The sequence below is a fragment of the Carettochelys insculpta genome, chromosome 4 (assembly GCF_033958435.1).
Source record: "Carettochelys insculpta isolate YL-2023 chromosome 4, ASM3395843v1, whole genome shotgun sequence".
Taxonomy (NCBI): Eukaryota; Metazoa; Chordata; order Testudines; family Carettochelyidae; genus Carettochelys; species Carettochelys insculpta.
Window position 1 is genome coordinate 133,288,497 of NC_134140.1, and position 19,503 is coordinate 133,307,999.

The following is a 19,503-nucleotide window of genomic DNA, read 5'->3' on the forward strand; positions in this document are numbered from 1 at the left end:
CTATAACATCCTTATACTAGGCTGCAGGTGGGGGTGGGAGGTGGGGGTGGGGGCAGAGAGTTATTTCTGTTCTTATTCAAGGTAGTACCTCTAAGTGAAGAGTATTGATCAGTGTTCCAGGAGCAGTACGAACAGAGGAGCAGGCCACACAGCGCGAATGCGCCAGCATATGAACCCTCAGGATGGGAAAAGGAACCAAAAGTGATTACGCCTATTTTGTAGATGAGAGCTAAGGCTATGTCTGTTACACAGAAGCTTAACTCAGAGTCGTGTTTCCGGTGTTTGGTTTCTTGTGTCTGGTAGAAGTGCACGAAATCGAACTATTGGGGGTTGGCAGTTGACCCCTGTACACCTCAATATTGTGAGGCCTAAGGGAGATCGACGGGAGAGTTTCTCCCATCAGCCTTCTTCTGTGAGAACGGCCAGGTGAGTAAATTATAGATAAGTCAACTCTAGCTACCCAATTACTGTGGCTAGAATTGCGTATTTACAATCGACTTCAATGTCTAGTGTAGACCTGCCCTTGGGTGTGGCAAGGGGAAGTGACTTACTGAGATCCCACAGGGAGTCTCTGGCAAAACCAGAACTCAAACTGAAATCTCCTGAGACCTTATTCAGTCCGATTAAGACAAGACAGTCCGTCCCTACAACTTTCTCCTCTGTTCTGTTCTGTTTTAAATTTTTCAGATTTCTTTCTTATTCTTTGCTTTCTCTTCTTATCCCCCACCGCCCCACCCCCTCAACATTCATACTAATGGGGAGAGGATTATCAGTCAATCACTGCTGACAAATTGCCTTTCACTGGAGCACAGTCCTTCCCTGACATGCCAACAGCTCTACTTTTCTAAGCCTTTCACTCATTTCTTGCTCTAATTGTGTTTGTCCCTCATTACAAACTAAATCAAGAACAAATATAATCAAAATAATAATAATAAAACAGAAACCCAGCAACTCCCCACTGTTTAAAATGGTTAATTAGAAATCATCGACGTGCTTGACATGTTGTTTCTTTCTGAATTATAATTCTATGGTATTACTTGGGTAAATCAGTAAAATATAATAAAACCAGTCACTTGGTAAGCACCAGCATGTGTTGGGTTTTTGTTTCTGTTTCAGAATGGGGCCTGAGTTGCGGGCTGCGGCTTACATAGATTCATAGGTTTGCGGGGCTGGGAGTCACTATTTTAATTATCGGAGGGGTAGCCATGTTAGTCTGGATCTGTAACAGCAACGAAGGGTCCTGTGGCACCTTGTAGACTAATGGAAAAGTTTTGAGCATGAGCTTTCGTGAGCACAGACTCACTTCATCAGATGCTGGTCTCTAATGCTGACCAGCATCTGATGAAGTGAGTCTGTGCTCACGAGAGCTCATGCTCAAAACTTTTCCATTAGTCTATAAGGTGCCACAGGACCCTTCACTGCTATTTTAATTATGTGACCTGTCCTTCGGCATAACACGCTCACTGGGTCTGGGCTAAACCTAGTCTCTTTGGTTTGTGCTATAGTCAGTCATTTAGAAACCCTACCACTACCACACTTGAACCTCTATCCCCTGGGTGGCCCTTATCCAGGAACACCTGTGGTGTGGACCCTGGCAAGGAGAGGAGGAAGTGGCTTTGTGTGTTGCCGCTCTCCCCGCCCCCGCAGCTGGGGGAATGGCAGCGCTGTGACACACTTCTCCTCAGGCTTCTCCCTGACATTCAGGTCATGGAGGGTGTGTGCGCACAGGGCCTGGGAGCAGTGAGGATGCAGCCTGGGAGTGATGGAGGGTGGGGCGGGGCGGGGCAGGGCATGCAGCCACCTGTGACCCCAGGAGCAGGATAATAGGTAACAGCCCTTCCCCCAACCTCCTCGCTCCCAGACCCTGCACCCCCATCCCACTCATGCACTGTCCTTCCCTCACTCTAGACTCTGCTGTGTTCTCCCTGGCCCAGCAAATTCGTGAATCCAGCTTACCGTGCTTCCCAGGGTTGCTGGATTAAAGAGGTTCAAGTGTATCTGGGTAGCGCTATTCATCAGTAGGGCTCAAAGGAAGCTACCCAATTTTAGCTGAAAGATTTCAGATAACGGGAGTCCCTCACATCCCTAGGGATTCTGGTGTTTACGGACCCTCCACTGGAAGAAATGTACACCTTAATTCTAGTCTGAATATGTCGAGCTCCAGTGTCTGCTTCTTATGGTGTCTTTTCTGTGCTTGATTAAAGAGCCTTTTACTGCCACCAATCTCCTCCCCACATAGCTGCTTTTGGATCACGAGGAAGTTCCTGCTTGACTCTGTTAGGTTAAATAGAGGGAGCTTCGTTAGTCTTATGGCAGGTCAGGTTTTCCAGTCCTGAATCATTGCAGCTTCTCTCTAACCCACTTTTCAGTTTTCAAAATACAGACAGCTCCACTGGACATAGTGGTCCAGCCATCTTTGTGAAGCATTTGCTCTCTTAGCTGCCACATTTCTCTATGAATTCACGTCAATGTGGTTCTTCAAAAAATGTCAGAGAAACCAGCAGGGAGTGGAGGATAAGGAAAAAGGAGCAGAAAATTCCCATTGCTGTGGAAACCGGTTAGAAGGTTTTAGGTACTTTCTTATCTCATTGCCTCTAAAGGAATGCACTGGCAAGCCAAGGCAAGAAGAGAGGGGGTCCGTGACGGCTTTGGACTTGTACAGACAGAAAACAAGATCACAGGCCTATTGCTGAACGTGGAGGAGAGAAGAGAACGGAGGGTATGTCACGTTGAAAATCAACGCCCTGGCAGTGGGCCTCAGAGACCGGTCAGCTGACTTGAGTTTGTGGCTTCGTGCGATGGAGCTATAAATAGCAATGTACATGTCACTCTTCTGAAAACCAGACAGTGGTTGGGTCTCAGAGTCTGGGCTGCGGCCTGCCTGGGGAAGTCACACACTTGGACTGTTGCATGAGCCCAAGTCAGCTGCCCTGGGCTCTGTGACTTGCTGCCATGTCTTTGGGTTTTTGCAGTGTCAATGCACCCTACCATCACTCCCAAGGAGAAGGGGAAAGGTGAAGAGTAGCTTGGAGGGAAGACGGTGTGGAAATGATTCACCCTAAGCACAGAACAGTCAGAACAAAGACCCTGATGTCCTCAGCAGTGCAGTAAGGCCTGGAATCCTCCTGCTCTCCAGGGAAGGGTTCATCCTGCTCTCTCAGCCTACGAACAACGCTGTACTCTCCACAAACCATCATGGCCTTCCTTAGTGAGGGGATCAGAGTATCTGGATGGGCTGAGAGGGACAAGCAATGGGGGGAATAGGTAGCTCTCCTGGGCTGCGTCTACACGTGCACGCTACTTCGAAGTAGCGGCAGTAACTTCGAAATAGCGCCCGTCACGTCTACACGTGTTGGGCGCTATTTCGAAGTTGAAATCGACGTTAGGCGGCGAGACGTCGAAGTCGCTAACCCCATGAGCGGATGGGAATAGCGCCCTACTTCGACGTTCAACATCGAAGTAGGGACGTGTAGACGATCCGCGTCCCGCAACATCGAAATAGCGGGGTCCTCCATGGCGGCCATCAGCTGGGGGGTTGAGAGATACTCTCTCTCCAGCCCTTGCGGGGCTCTGTGGTCACCGTGGGCAGCAGCCCTTAGCCCAGGGCTTCTGGCTGCTGCTGCTGCAGCTGGGGGTCCGTGCTGCATATACAGGGTCTGCAACTAGTTGTTGGCTCTGTGTATCTTGCACTGTTTAATGAAAGTGTGTCTGGGAGGGGCCCTTTAAGGGAGCGGCTTGCTGTTGAGTCCGCCCCGTGACCCTGTCTGCAGCTGTGCCTGGCTCCCTTATTTCGATGTGTGCTACTTTGGCGTGTAGACGTTCCCTCGCTGTGCCTATTTCGATGTTGGGCTGAGCAACGTCGAAGTTGAACATCGACGTTGCCAGCCCTGGAGGACGTGTAGACGTTATTCATCGAAATAGCCTATTTCGATGTCGCAACATCGAAATAAGCTATTTCGAAGTTGGGTGCACGTGTAGACGTAGCCCTGGAGGGCCATTTCTTGATGCTCACATCTGCCTAAAGCCCAGGAACAACAAAGTTCATTCCAGGGCCGGCAACTGCTTCAATAGCTATAAAAGCACGACATCTGTAAAAGCTCTACAGGGGCTCGTATATACTGACACTTCAGATTTAGGAACGGGATCCACATACCACTGAGAAGGGGAGACCCCAGCTTTCCCACATGGACCCACTGTGCACTTCCTGTCTTGGAGGGTCCATAAATGTATCACTTATCTTTCCTCACGATTCCATGGCTGTCAAAAAACTCTGCCCATGCACACAGATGGAGTAGAAATAATGCATAAAAATCTAGCATAGCCATCCTGGGAAATTATGGGATTATAATTTAGCAGAGGGTACACATAATTAATGTTACCCGAGCAAAGGGCCCATGCTCCCAACTCCTTACCCCAAAAGTAACCCTTGCTCCAGGGTTTAATACTCTCTTAAGGGCCTGATCCTGCTGAGGATTCGTGTGGACAAACAGTATGCCCCTGTGGAACTCTGGCAGGTTCCTGTGCAAGGTTGATACCTAAGGGCCCGAGCCAGAATTTATTGAAGTCAACAGGAGTCTTTCCAGGGACTTCAATGGGCTAATCAGGCCCCAAGTGAGCAAGCAGCCAAGGAGTGGTTTGAAGGTTTGGGCTCACAGGGCTTATGGACAGATGAATAAACGAAATGCGAGTGGACAAAGAGAGGGGCTCCAATGCGTGCAAATAGCTAATAATGATGGTTGGTGCATCTATGCTTGATGCACAGTCTATTGTCCCATCCACCTAGCCAATGTGGGCTTACAGATGGACAGCTTGAGAATAGAGCTGGGAACTTAAGCACTGAAGAAATGAATTAGTGAGGGGATAACTACTGTTGGAATAAATCAATGGATTAATTACTGTCTACTTAAAATTGTGCAAAAGGTAGAGGTATCTCTATATACGTTCGCACATGAACAAGGTTAAGCGACAATTTTAAAACCTAGCATACCATTTGAGAGGAAATGCCTAGACAGATGCAACCACCGGGTTTTCTTTGTGTGGCTTTCTCCTGAGTAGTTTATTGTTTTATTTAGTACGAAATTTCTTCCACAGCTTAGCACTTGAAGTTCCCTTTGTGTTGAATAATTTATGGATGAGCGTACACATTATTAGAAAGCTTTATATATTATACACTATGGAGGCAACTTTTCAGCATCTGAGTACCATTTCTTTAGGTCTCTAATCCACATTTTCACTGGATATATATTTTGGTAAGAAGATAGATACCAGTTAAACAACATAATCAGAGGTGTGGTGGATGATGCCTATGTTAATTCCTTCTTTCCACCTGAATGGTACTTTTTTTATATTGAAAATTTCCCAAGTGTGTTTCTATACCTCCTTTGATACCAAAGTAAACATTTCAGCACTCCATTGTGAGCGCTTTGGTGAAAAGATCTGAAGTTTGAACAGACTTCAAAGATGGATTTCCTAGGGGTAAATATGCTGCTTAATAATAATAAACTCAACTTGTGACTTCATGTGTCTTCAGCAAATGGGCAATCCATCTGTTCATTTCTGTAGTGAATCAGAAAAGAATACTGTCTGGTAAATGACATGTTTCGTTTTTGTAGCATAGTGCCTTTCCCTCACTGACTCATAAAGAGTGGAAAACCTTAATCTAAGATATAAAATAGATAGAGAGTTCCCAACGTACCAATGAGATGCTTCTAGGTTGATGTCAAGATGATGCCACTGTTTGAATGCACAGAACTACATGAGATGCCTTAGATTCTGCACTGGGATCCCTTTTCCAAGGAGAATTCCAAATTTACGTCAGGTTTCTGCTTGGGTGGAGTGGGTCAGCTGGTAGATCCCGGTGCAACATCAAGCCCAGTACCAGAATGGAAACAGAGTCCATAGGGAAGACCAGTGAGAAGTGAAGAAAGTAGAGTGATTAATGGACCTGTAGGTCTGGCAGAGTTTAACAGGCCTTGTTTTACAGGACTTGTGGCCAGTATATTTCATGACCACATGTGGTCAGGAGCAAGGTATTACGTTTTCACTGAAAGAAGGCACATTCTGCAGCATATGAGGTGGGTGGTTTAGTGTTGGCTGAGCAGGACAAGTCCTGTTTAGTGAATCACAAGCAGAACTTGAGTGTCATGTTTATGTGCTTCTTGGAGCCAGCCCTGGATCCTGACTAGCTTGAGAGGTTTCCTGGGCTCACAACACAAAGTAGCAGAGCTCTTAGTCTCATTCTAAGGTTGAATGAGGCCCTAAGAAGAAGCTCCGTACCCTGCCTGACCCAACCAGGTGAGTCATAGAATCATAGAATTCTAGGGCTGGAAGGCACCTCAGGAGATCATCTTTCCCCTTGACCTCCTCTCCCGTTTTTCTGATGGGTGAATTTCTCCACACTCCCAAAGAAACCCTGACTCCCTGCTCCCAAAGTTCTTCCTCAGAAACACCCAGTTCCATGTTGGTACCCTGGTCATGGGCCTATTGTCAGTCCAACTAGAATGGAAGCTTTAACCTATTTCATCCTTGGAGTAACCACATCCCAGGATATTTCTTTGTTTTTCATCCCATGTGTTAGCCTTTTGAGCCTGAAAGTGGCACCTGTTGATGGCTCATTACTAGAGAGGAGAATACAGGTGTCTGTAACATCTTACTCTTTGTCTAGCTAGGGTTGCTGTGGTGGCAAGGTACAACACCACAGAGACTTCTGATGGTGATGAAAACAGCTTTTCTGTCACTGCAGTTAATTCCCCTCTCCAAGAAGAAGCATTTTTCTGCTGACTTAACTTCATCTGCACCAGAGGTTCACTACACCTCTCAATGGTGCAAACTGCCCACAGTGCTGAGTGACATCACCCAGTCTAACTTTTAAGCATAAACTAGGTTCACGGTTCTTCCTCCTTTTGGTAGCCCAGAGGCAGAGTGATTGGGCAAAGAGAATTGCCAACGTGACACAAATACCACTGAAAATAGGAGAGTATAGTAATAAAAGTTACAGTCTGGAGTAAAGTACTTGGGACATCCCTCTGACAAGATGGCAGCAGGAGGAAGAAGAGAGGAGAGGTGAAAGAAATTGAAATACAGTTTAAAAATGAATGAAGTGAAAACTATTTGTCAAAAATCAGCCGCAGCAGGGCATGTGTTGATTTGATGGTCACACACATCCTGCATGATCATCCCTTCCCTTTGGTCGCCCTGCCAGCCAGAGCTGGAGGGAAAAGGTTATTGTGTCAGCTCTTTCCCTGAATGCTTTTGTAGATGGATAGGTTGTTTGCACTTCTGCAGTATACCACAAACACGCAGCAACCCTCTGCCGTGCAAAAAAGCGCACGCGCGCACGCACCCCCCCCCGTCCAAGGTTCAGAGAGCAGTGCTGTAAGAATGGAAGTGACTCATGTGGCATAAGCCCCTTCTGCAGTAGTACCCACTGCCACAAGACAAATGTTCAGTACTGCAGATACCCATTCATATCAAATAAATAAAAGGCGATTAACATTAATAGATGTAAGGCCAGAAAAGGGATCCTTCTATTGGTTGGTCTGAGCTCTCCTATCACAAGATGCAGAAGTCACTGAGTGAAATTTTCTGCCCCAAGTACAGTATCTTGCAGTTGAGGAAGAGCATCCAATCTCAATGTAAAGATTTCAAGTGGTACCCCAGGGATGTTGTTCTGGTGGCTGGTTGCCCACTCTAGACAACTGTACCTGGTTTCCTGTTCCAGATTGTCTAGCTTCAGTTTTCTGGCACAGGATCTTAGTACAGGTTGACCCGCTCTGGTCTGAAGCTCTCCTGTCTGGCAACATCAGTCATCCTGCATGAGTTTAGTTAGCTGGATGACCACTTATCATGGGTGAGGCCAGGTTTCCCATGGTCCCATAAAGTTTATTTACAGCCACCAGTCGTGGCTCTCAGTGTTCTGTGCTGTTATTTAGTCTAATTTATCCCCAAATGTCTCCTTAGAGCCCAGTAAGCAGTAGGAGTATTGGTAATGCTGATAGACAATATAGACTTACCATAGTCGGGTACATTTGGTTGTCCAGGACTGGTCAGGTCCTTAGGGTGCTGGGTTGGAGAGGTTGAACCTATATTTCTTTACCCACAGATTAAAGAGCCACCTATTAATAGTAAGTTATGATTCTGTCTGAGGTATTTTTAGCAAAAGACAGGGACAGATCAAAAATGCATGGGAGCTTGCAGATCCCCTGTGGGAGTGGGAGGAAATAACCATCAGTCTGCTCCAGCTCTGTGGCTGCTCCTGTGGTAGGGGATGAGCTGCTCTAGCCCCAGGAGGCTATTCCAACCACAGCCACTATTCCAATGGTCTGGGGACCTCCACTTTTGTTTCTTTGGGACTGGCCACCAGCTGCTGTTCTGGAAGCTTGGGGGCTGTTGCTCTGCAGCCCGGGGACCAATGCTCCTGCTCCATTTGCACTGGGGCAGATCGCCAGTTTCTGCTGTAGTTCCTGGGGTGCTGATCCAACTCTAGTCTTTGCCCCAGAAGGTATCTCTGACATCCCAGAAAGTCCCAGATGCCTAACATCCATGACAGAATTGTATCCTGAAATCTCAGAGATCCTCTGTCCACATAGGTACTTATAGACTACAGTCAAGTCCCTCTTAACTTCTTTATGTTCAGCTAAGTAGGTGGAACTTCTTTCATATCTCCCTTTAAGGCAGGGTTCCCAGATCTTGAATTACTATAGATCTTTTTGTGTCCTTTCCGGTTCTCACTGTCCGTTCCAGAGTATGCACGCCTGACCTGGACCTAATGTTCCAGTGACAACGACAGACAAGAATTGCATTTGCTGTCCTAACCACCCCATCACAGAGAGAGCTTATAGTCAGCTGGCTCTTGAAATAATATTTTTAAAACCAAATTGTGGAGGGAGGTACTGAGGAAATAGTATTCAGTTGCAGATCAGGAATGAGAACTGTTATGATATAAAACACCCCATTCTTACCTCGGTTGGTTAGGGGATAAAGTGTCCATCATCAAATAAAATATCCCAGTGTTTCTTCAAGTCCAGATTTAGAGAGACACCTAAGGCCAGATTTGTATGGCGTTACTACTTTTACGTCCATGTAACTCCATTCATTTCCACTGGATTACATGGATGCAGCGCAATGGAGAATTAGGCTTCCAATAATAAAAAAATGTTACTAGTACTGTAATACATGCTTATGCATAATTTATCACCTATATTGGGTAAGTACTTAACAGCAGTCATAACAAACTCATTCATTGTCAGATGCTATTCAGTGCAGTGAATCGGCCCTTTACTGAAAGAGAATATACAACCACTGTGAGGCCTTTTATATCCGTTAAATAATGTGAGACTGCTGAGGATCTTTTAATTAAATAATTGCTCTTTGTTCTATCAAGATGGATTGTTTCATTTAGCGGGCGCACAGGAAAGAACATGCAACACCCGTCCTGAACTATTCATGCTTTAGCTACTTACAGACTTTGGTGAATGATTCTCTCCGGCATTGCACCTCTGAAGTGAGGGCAATGCAGGAAGGCAGGGTGGAGTTAGCTATCAAAAATCTCATACGTTGGACTAAAGCTTGTCAAAGACATCCATATGGGACCAAATTCGAAGGTGACATGAGGCTTTGACAGCTGCCTGCCGGATGGGCTTTTCTAATGGGCTACACACCCAAGAGTTGCCGTTGTTCTCAACGCAGCTGCTGGGGGTTGAGCCCTTTTGAAAACATTCCTTCCTTCTTTAGCTGGGAGTGAAGTTCTTTTAGAGTAACCCAGCTCTTTCTTTTCTCCTGACAGTTTCTGGAGATAAAGATGTGGTGCTGGGAAGAGACTAAGCTTCACTTCTGTGTCGAAACAGGCCCTCGCACTTGGTCCATGAGCAGGGCCCTCAGAGCACTGCGGCAATACTAATAGTAACATTTTTGCCCTCAGATGCGTGACACTGGCCAAGTTCTTATAGGTCAATAACACTGTACCTTTTCTCCACTGGCAGGGTAATTGCACACTTTTACCCCTGAAGGAAGACAGAGGGATATGAAAGAGCTCCCTTCCAATATACTGGTTGCCCTGGCAAGGAGAGTAGTAAGAGGCACATAGTGCAGTACCCCCTGGAGATGGGCATGGTTCTGCCTTACTCCTAAGGCTATGTCTACACTACGGAAAGAGAGTAGATTGCAGATATGCAGTTCTAGCTACTGGAATTGCACAGCTAGAATTGACATATCTGCAGTTGACTTACCTGGCCATCCACACCGAAGATGGTCAATGGGAGAGTTTGTCCTGTCAACCTTCCTTACTCCTCACATCTCTCAGGGCATACAGGGTTGATTGTGACCCCCTGAGGTCGATTTTTGTGCATCCCTACTGGACATGCAAAATCTAACACTGGAAGATCGGTCCTGAGCAAGTTGATCTTCTGGGCTAGTATAGACATAGCCCAACACAGGCCTGTGCTCCAGTCACGCGGTAACTGCGGGTCATGCAGGTATACCTGAGCTAGCCTGAAGGTCGCTAGCTTGGGGAGCTGAGATGTGAACTTCAGCTGCCCAGGTTGTGGGGCTGGCATGCACTGACAGTCACACTGCCCTGGCTTTATTGTTCTGGGTCCCACAACTGCTCTGTGGAGACACCTAGAGAGGTGGTGGAAGATCCATCCCTAGAGGTTTTTCAATCCTGGCTGGGATGATTTAGTTGGGGTTGGTCCTGCTTTGGGCAGGGGCCTGGACTTAATGCACTGCACTCCTGTAAAATGCTGTTTGCACCGATGTGAATGACTGCCAGTCAATCACTAGACTAAACCGCAGGGCATATTTTTCCACTTGTGTCTGCAGCGAGGGGGCATGTTGTGTGCTGAGACACTATTGCAAGTTCACCTCATTTTCGCAGGCCCCGACTGGTACAATATAACTCTGAACATTTCTCACCGTGTGCATGGACAACATCCCAGCCCAGGCCCAAACAAGTGTGCATGGGCCCAGGTGCGCACACACACACTTTCCCTTCCTGCTGTCTGGGTATACTGGAAAAATTACACAGTGGCTTGCTGGGCAGGCATCTGGTATTAACTGCACCCCATTTGGACTTCCTAAAGCCTCTGCTGCTGCTGAACATTGTTAATGCCGCTCACGGCAAGCAGATGGAGAAGACTTGACTGTTTATTAGGGGCATATAATCATTAAAGCCTGAATTAGCTTTGAGGCCTAATGTGGCTGTTTGGCCAACAGAAATGAGATGTAAATTTGTGCTGAATAGCTACTGATTACAGGAAGATGATAGATGCAAGATTTGAAATTGATTTATGGGTGTAGTTGACAAGGTCTAAGCCACAAATGCAATGTTGTGTGTGTGAAAAGCAGATGAAAGAGATGGGTAAAATAGTGAATTCTCTCTGGGGTCTGATATATTGTAGAGGCTTTGCTGTAATCTGGCGCTGCAGACTGTATGTTGTGACATTTGGCTTTGCCAAAGCAGCATGTGTATGATTGTATCTGCCTTGGCTGCAACATAAGGAGAGCTAAAAGGGTAATCACCTTAAGTACATGCATTCTTGGGACAAATAATTTTTTCTCAAAGGAAATTTTCAAGATATTTTTATTTTACTCCCAAGAAATATGAGAGAGCTGAAAAAAATTATTTAGAAATGATTAGTAATTTTGCTGCTTTGCAAGAGCTAAAGCTTGGAGAAGTAGGGTTTGTTCTGTGGGGACAAAGAGAAGGGTCCTTTCTCAGCATAAACTTCAAAAAGACCCTAAAGAGTTAATATTAAAAATCCTGAAATACAGATTTATTAATTCAAATGTCAGAAAAATATATTAGGAAGAAAAAATTTCTAAAAAAATTGCTAATTTTCAGTTTTACATATTATAGGCCAGATTTTCCAAAGCACTCAAAACCCTCCATTCAGGAGGCAAGATTTTAGGAATACAGCTCCTCTTTAGATGTATAAGTGAAATGGCTGATTTTCAAAATGCCTGGTTTTAGCCGCTTCCTTTATTCCAGTTTGTCTGGCTGGGGGCTGACTGCTTTTGAAAATCTGTCCTGTTTAGATTTTCAATGCTTACGAGCATTACATGCTTAAATCCCATTGCATTTTGATGAATTTTTCAAAGATGCCAGGGGAGTCAGGTACCTATCCTACTCAAAAATCCCAGGAGTACCTATTTGCATTTTTAGGTATATTTAAAAATCTGGCCCTGGGTCCATTTGAAAATACAGTCACTTGTTTAGATGCCTACAATAGGTATTTGCAATGTGGCTGAGCAAAACCTGATCCTATGAGTCTCTGGGTATTAATATGTCCGGTGTGTGCAATGGATGTAGTATCATCATCAACAACCATGGGCTCAGCACCCGTTGGTGTCCAAAGCCTCTCTCACTATTTCCGGCCATCTTTCCCTGTCCAGTGCGGAGTGGCTTAGTTTCTGTAGACTAGCTCTGCACCAATCAACTATATCATCTACCCATTCTCTGTGGGGTCTGCCTCTCCTATTCAAGCCATCTGTTATGCTGAGTACCGGGGTCTTGATTTTTCATTCGTTAATCATTATGCAAATATACCCAAATAGCTGTAACTTGCATTGTATAACCTTCTGCAGAAGGTTCTCTTTCGGTAGTGTCTTCCTATATAATTCTTCTTTGGTGACCTTCTGCATCCATCTAGTCTCAGGATCTTTCTATAACAACTCTTCTTGAATGCCAATATCCTTCTCTTTGAATCTTTCATTATCACCCATGTCTTACATCCATACAACATGCTGTTGAATACACACATTTTCAAGATGCTCAGCTTTGTTCCTAAGCTAATCGCTTTGCTTTTCCAGATCTTATCCATCGCATTCAAACTCGCTCTTACTTTTGCTGTTCTAGTCACTATTTCCTTCTTGCAGTCTAGATTAGATGTTATATTGCTTCCCAGATATGTGAACTTCTCTGCATTCTCTAGTTCAATCCCACCTGCACTGATTTTCCTTCCTATTTCCTTATCTCCAAATACCACTGATAAAACAAAAACAATGTTCATAATCAGTCCGTACTGCTTCCCTTCTTCGTTTAGCATCTGCGCCCTTCCTGCTAGCTTCTCTTAATTTTCTTCAATGATTACTATATCGGCTGCAAACCTCACGTTGTTGATTCTCATCCCATTCACAGATATCCTTCTACCTCTTCCTTGATCTTGTCCATCACTCTCTCTACATGTGTGATGAAGATACTTGGCGATATCGGGTATCCTTGTCTTGTACCCCTACTCATTCTCAACCAGCTTCCCAACTGTCCACATGTTCTCACTGCTGCCTCCATGTTGTCATTGATATTCTACGACCATATCAATTTGATATCCACTTCGTACGACTCCAACACTGCCCAAGTCACTTTCTGAGCTGTACTGTTAAATCCTTCCTTAAGTGCACAAACCTGTCTAACCCCCCTTTTTATTTTCATACAGTCACTTAGTTCGCCACCCATTCTTACAGCCGCTGTTTGATCCCAGTATGTATTCCCAATTATTCTTAAATCCCTTCCATCTATGTCCAGTTCCTTTAAGATTTTTATCATTTCATCGTCCTTTACCCTATCGAATGCTTTCTCAAAGTCTATAAAGCATAAACATATGTATTTTTGTACTCCCAATGCTCTTTCTATTGATGACTGTAAGATGTAAATAGCATTGGTAGTACCTTTATCTTCTACAAAGCCACACTGTTCTTCAGAGATAACTGATTTTATCCTATTTTGTGCCCTACTTCTGAGGATTTTCAAGAATAGTTTGGTAATGTGGCTCATGAGACTTATTGTCCTATGTTGCTCACATTCAGTAGCCCTTGGTTTCTTAGGTAAAGCAATGAAAACTGACTTTGATAAGTCCACTGGGATATGACCTGTATTGTATATTTCATTTAAAAGTTTTGTGACTACTGTCAGATACTGTTAAATGCCTTCTGAAAATTGACCAAGCAAGTGTAGATGTTCTTGTTCTTTCATTGAGTTTTCTCTGCTATCATACTTAGTGCCAGTATTTGCTGTATGGTATATCTACCTTTCCAGAATCCTGCTTTCTCATCCACTAGAAGTTCTTCTATCTGTGATCTCAGTCTCCTGTCAGTATCATCATCAGCACCTTGCCTAGTATTTAGTTAATCTGCAATGATCTTTTTAAGAAGCAATGAAATATGATGTGTTTGTGCTGACTTTCTGACTATGTGTCTGAGGCTGATCAACACTTTCTCTGAGCCCTGGTGCTGAATTGTTGTTAGGATCTTTGATCCAAATCAAGTGCACGCAGGTTTTCAGACAGCTCTCCTTTATTAAAGCTTGAGTTGAAAGTAATGTACTCAGTGAGCTTTGTTCCTGCTCTGGGTCAGAGATTGTCTGATTGGAGTTCTGGTGCTCCTTTTGTTTTGATTACAGTACCCTGCAGCAGGGTTCGCCCCTGCTTTGGATTAGGATTCTGACAACTTTGATTGCACATATAAACAGTCAAGGTATGAGCAAAGCTTTGGTCTCAAGCTTCAGACTACAGCATTAGAAAATACCTGCCAGGAACAAATGCATTGCTACCTCTGGGTTTAACATTATTCAGCATGGATTTCCCAACTGCTCATTAGGGTGTAGAGTGAATGAGCTTTATAAAACCTTCCAGGTAGTATCTCTGTTCTTTCTTATTGTGATTTCCCACCCCCAACCCCCCACCAAAAATATAGTGTTTATCTTTACTGACATTTAGAGCCTGTGCCTATCTGTTTGGCTTATCTGTTTAAAGACACAGAATTTCTGTCCCATTCTACACACTGAATGATTATTTGCACCCTCAGGAATCCTCACATGAGAACCACTGACTTGAATAGAAGTACTTGCGTGAGTAAGTGCTACTCAGTGTGAGTAGGTGTCCAAGGATCATGACTTGACAGTAACTTACAGCCAGTGTTGGTACTCTCATGTGCTGTTTAGGGGCACTTGAGTCCAATGATGCGTTTGTTGATATTGGGGTCTTGAGTTACTCAACTGGCATCTCTAACAGATACACGTGACTTGCTGAGGCTCCAGCCTTGCAATGTTTTTCTTTGGTTGATGTGTTTGATTGGCTTTTACGACAGGACAGAAGACAGCTCCCCCAATTTGGGCTCTTCAGAGGGTAACGATGCATTTATTCCTGGAGGGTTTCTCCTGGTGCTTTACTCCTGTAGCCTGAGGCTGAAGCTTTGCTCACACCTTGATTATTTCTATGTGCAATCAATGTTGCAAAAGAAGCAGAGCAACTGGCTCCTTGTTCACCCTACCTGAAATGACAAGGCTATGGATGAAGAGAGAAGGAAAACAACCACTAGAGAAGCAAGGAAGAAGGGAAGGATAGAAAAGGAAAAGAAATCTTTCCTACTCCCTTCCATTAGTCAGATGGTGATATAGTGAAGGTCTTGTGGAAAAAAAAAACCCCAGCAAGCGGTCATTTAATTCAAGACTGTATAATATATATGCTTGGAGGAAGGCAAACAGGTTGGCTGCCACCCATCGCACATAGAACATGGCTCCATTTTCTAGTGGAGATGAGACATGAGCAATTCCCCCAACCTGTGCTGAAGCCAGCAGGGCCCACAGCTGCTGCAGACCCCATGGCAAGGTGAGAGGGTAGCCCATTTCCAAGCTCCAGAAGAGGCGGGGCCAGGGGTGGAAGGGTTGGGGCCTAGGACTGTCAGCCCTCAGCACTGCCTGGACCCCCGCCCTGATCCTCCACCCCCCGATAGTCCCACACAGCAGAAAACCAGCACTGCTGCAGCACTACAAAGGGGCCTGGATCTCCATAGGCCGAAGTAGCAGCAGTGATGTATGACGCTTGGGACCCTTTGAAATGCTGGACTTCGGGGTGACTGCCCCCTTTGCTCCCCCATCAGCAGGCATGTCTCAAGCTTTGGTGCATCCAAAGGACCTAAGCGATGGTGGAGGGACATAAAAGAAGGTCTCTGGTTAAAACCTGCCTTAATAAATCTCAGTGTAGAGTTGGGTGGCCTGGAAGGTGGGTTAAATCATTTTTATTCGGTCAGCTCCTTTGCCACCCTTATGGTGCAGGTGTTCTTTCTGAAGCACATATGTACAGGTATCTCTCCTGAAAGCAGCCTCGGTGAAATTTTACTCCTGACCTGACAAAATATTGCTCTCTTTATTTATTTAACTCCGCTCTCTGCCAGGCATGCCATTTCCCTTTGAAACCTAGCACACAAAGGACGGCAGGGAAGATGTGAGCGCTCGTTAGTTAATATAGATATCAGCTTGGAGGCTGACAAACTGAATCTGAAAGAATGGAGAAACCTCCGGCACTGTCATCAGGCAGCTGCGTTGGCTGCCTTTGTAGCTGCAACTTTGTCTTTCCTGTGGTGGAACTGCCAGCAGGATCCCGTGCCCAGCCTTTCAATCATGTTGTGAGCATCTCCTTGTCAGAACGTGTGCAATGCAATGGTTTGGTAGTGTGACCTTTTTATCCACACTGGTACAGGAGGAGCAGATAGGGAGCAAAGGACATCCCTAGCACCCAAGCGGCTACAGACAAGCTAGGAATGTCTGAAGGTGTCAGTCTTGCAGGGAGTGCTGGTAATTGCTGAAGTGATTACACCAAAATAGGACTGTGCCCCTGAAAGAGCAGCGCTGCTGAGAAATGAGGAGGGTGGCAGGGGAAGGGTAATGAGAATCTTAAGCTGCAGGCTGTTTTCAGCATCCTGACTGAAATGCTAAACTCCTTCCCCAGATGATTTTCAGAACGCCGTTGGCATGCCATGAGACTGTACATGGAACACAAGATCTGTCAGGCACGTAGGGTCTGTTCTTCATTACCAGGCTTTTAAAAAAATCCTTTCTTGGGGACGATTAATCTAATTTTTTTTTTTTTAAAAATGGCCTGAAATTTTGCAACACCTTTATTTATTTTTGATTGCATAGGTCCCAACTGTTGTTTAATAGTTTCTGAAGTTGTTTATAACTTGCAGGGTAGGTCTGCATAGCAAAGTTATTTTGAAACAACTTTGCTAACATCTATACAACGCAATTGCTATTTTGAAATCACTGGAAAATAGCAGTGGGCTTATTTCTAAATAGGTAAACTTCAAGGAATAGTGGTTTATTAGTGCCTATTTTGAAAAAGTTTGTTTGAAATAGGGGCTCTGTAGACTGAGAATAGAGCCTGTTTCGAATTAAGCCGCAGTGCTTCCAATGGTTCTATTTCAGAAGAGGCTCTATGTGTATAGATGCTCTAGGTCAAAATAGCTGAAGGCTATTTCAGAACACATTTTGTGTGTAGATGTATTATTTTGAAATAAGCTATTTTGGAATATCTCTTCCATCACAGCTTACTTTGAAATAGCTTTGCTATGTAGACATACCCTTAGGCTGTGTCTACACATGCCCCCTCCTTTTGGACGGGGCATGTTAATGAGGCAGTTTGGACGATGCTAATGAGGCACTGACATGAATATGCAGCACTGCATTACCATAATGGCAGCCGCATGCAATTCAAAAGCGCCGCTTTCAGAACGTACGCCGCCCGTGTACGTGGGGTCTTTCGAAAGGACACCCCCAGACATTGAAAGCCCCTTCTTTCTATTTGATTTTAGGAAGAAGGGGCTTTCGAAGTCAGGGAATCCTTTCAAAAGGCCCCATCTACATGGGTGGCGTGCGATCTGAAAACTGCACTTTTGAATCACGCATGGGCACCATTATGCAAATGAGCCATTGCATATTCATATCAGTAACTCATTAGCATCTTCCAAACTTCCTCATTAACATAACCCTCCAAATGGGGTGTACTTCAAATTAGACATTTTAGATTCCCAGTTCACCAGTCCTCCTCATCCTTTTCAATTTAAAGACTTTTTCTGTGCAGTTTCTTTCTTTAGGAAAAAATAATTCTTTTGCGGGTCTAATCTAAACCACAGTGAAATTTGTAGGACTTTCATTGGCATCAAGTTGTATGGACTCCATCACAAGTTATTTTACGTACAGCATGTACAAAACACGTTATTCCTTTGAACATAAGGATAGTGTCTATAATGAAACCCATCAGAAAATTCCAACTGGGCAGACAAGGATGAGGAAAATAGCTCAGTAATTCTCTTCTTTTAAACTGGCCCAAATAGAGGTGAATGTGCCAAACCACCATCTAATATTCTGCTGTTCCTGTCATTTGACTTGACAATGTTTTTTTTTTTCCTTAATCAGGCCAAATTCTTACCTGAGTGAAGAAGTTGATCAGATCCTTTCTATACTATGTGCCCTTTTTGCATGTTGTCCCTGTTGCCTGTGACCAATGAGCTGGGACTAACTAAGAAATGGATGGGAGAGGGGTTCACGTGCATTCACCTTGCTGGCAGACTTACATAGACTGGCATTGCTTATCCTGCAATAGCAGCCTTGCAATCCTGTGACGGGCCATCACATTTCCTTCATCATCTCTGCAATGCCTAGAAACCGCTTGGCGGCTTTGCTGCTTTCCAGAGCCGTTGCCAGTTTAGTCAGCACATTTCCCTGGTGAGGGGAAATAGATCCCAGCTTCCTCCCTCTTACGGAGGCTGCAGGTTTCAGTGTGGAAGGGACACCAGAAGCTTCCTGAAGGTGAGGTGTGATCCCACCCTTGCCATCTGCCCCCTCTCCACAGCTCCCATCAGTATATGTGCAAAGTCTCCAGTCTGGTGCAGTCATGGGGAAGAACCCAGCTTCCTGTGGGGAATCCTGGCTCTGACTCGCCACTGTCTTACTGCTACCTTATGCACGGGATTGACCTCACAGAGTCCCTGGAGCACGGCCAACCCCTACATGTAAAAACAATGAGTCAGGCCCCTGAAATCATGAGCTGGAGATGTAGACTAAATCTCAGGTTCTTTTTATTTGCCCCCTAGTTTTGGAGGCGATTTTGAAGTTTTTCTCCGCAGTCAGAGGGATGGAAGCTCTTATATTTTCTTAAAGCTGAGATTGTCAAAGAATCACACAACCTCATGGCTGGGGCTTTGAGAACAGTGTTAACGCTCCTTAATCTCCTGATAAAATGGCCAGACGAAACAGCTGCACACTTGCTGCTGACCACACAACACAGTCTGCATTGCTGTAGTCAATAGGAGCCCACAGAAATGGTTGCATTGCCACTTCCATGGGTTTCTGCTGTGTGGGAGGCAATATATTATGCTTCTTTATTTTTTCAGTAAACATTCCCTCTCATCTAACTCCACTGAGGTTACACAGGGTATACTATGGAGGAGAACCTGCATGGGCAGATTTCCTGTTTCTTAAACTTTCTGGTACGGTAACTGGAAGCAAGTTTGCAGACGGATGAAAAAGTGAGCTTTTGCTTCTGGAAGACGCGGTCAGTGAAAATGTTGTAGCTGATTGTCATGGGACACGTGGGAGGAAGAACAAGAAGTCCTGGGGCACCTTATAGACTAGCAGATTTTTTGGAGCATAAGCTTTCATGGGCAAAAACCCGCTTCTTCAGATGCATCTGAAAAAACGGGTCTTTGCCCACAAAAGCTTATGTTGCAAAAAAT

At 44.9% G+C, this 19,503-nt stretch overlaps 1 protein-coding gene across 9 annotated transcripts in view; it reads left to right on the forward strand.

Moving 5' to 3' along the window:
- EPHA5 (EPH receptor A5) overlaps positions 1-19,503 on the forward strand; it is a 313,288-nt gene that overhangs the window by 41,120 nt on the left and 252,665 nt on the right. The window lies entirely within an intron of this gene.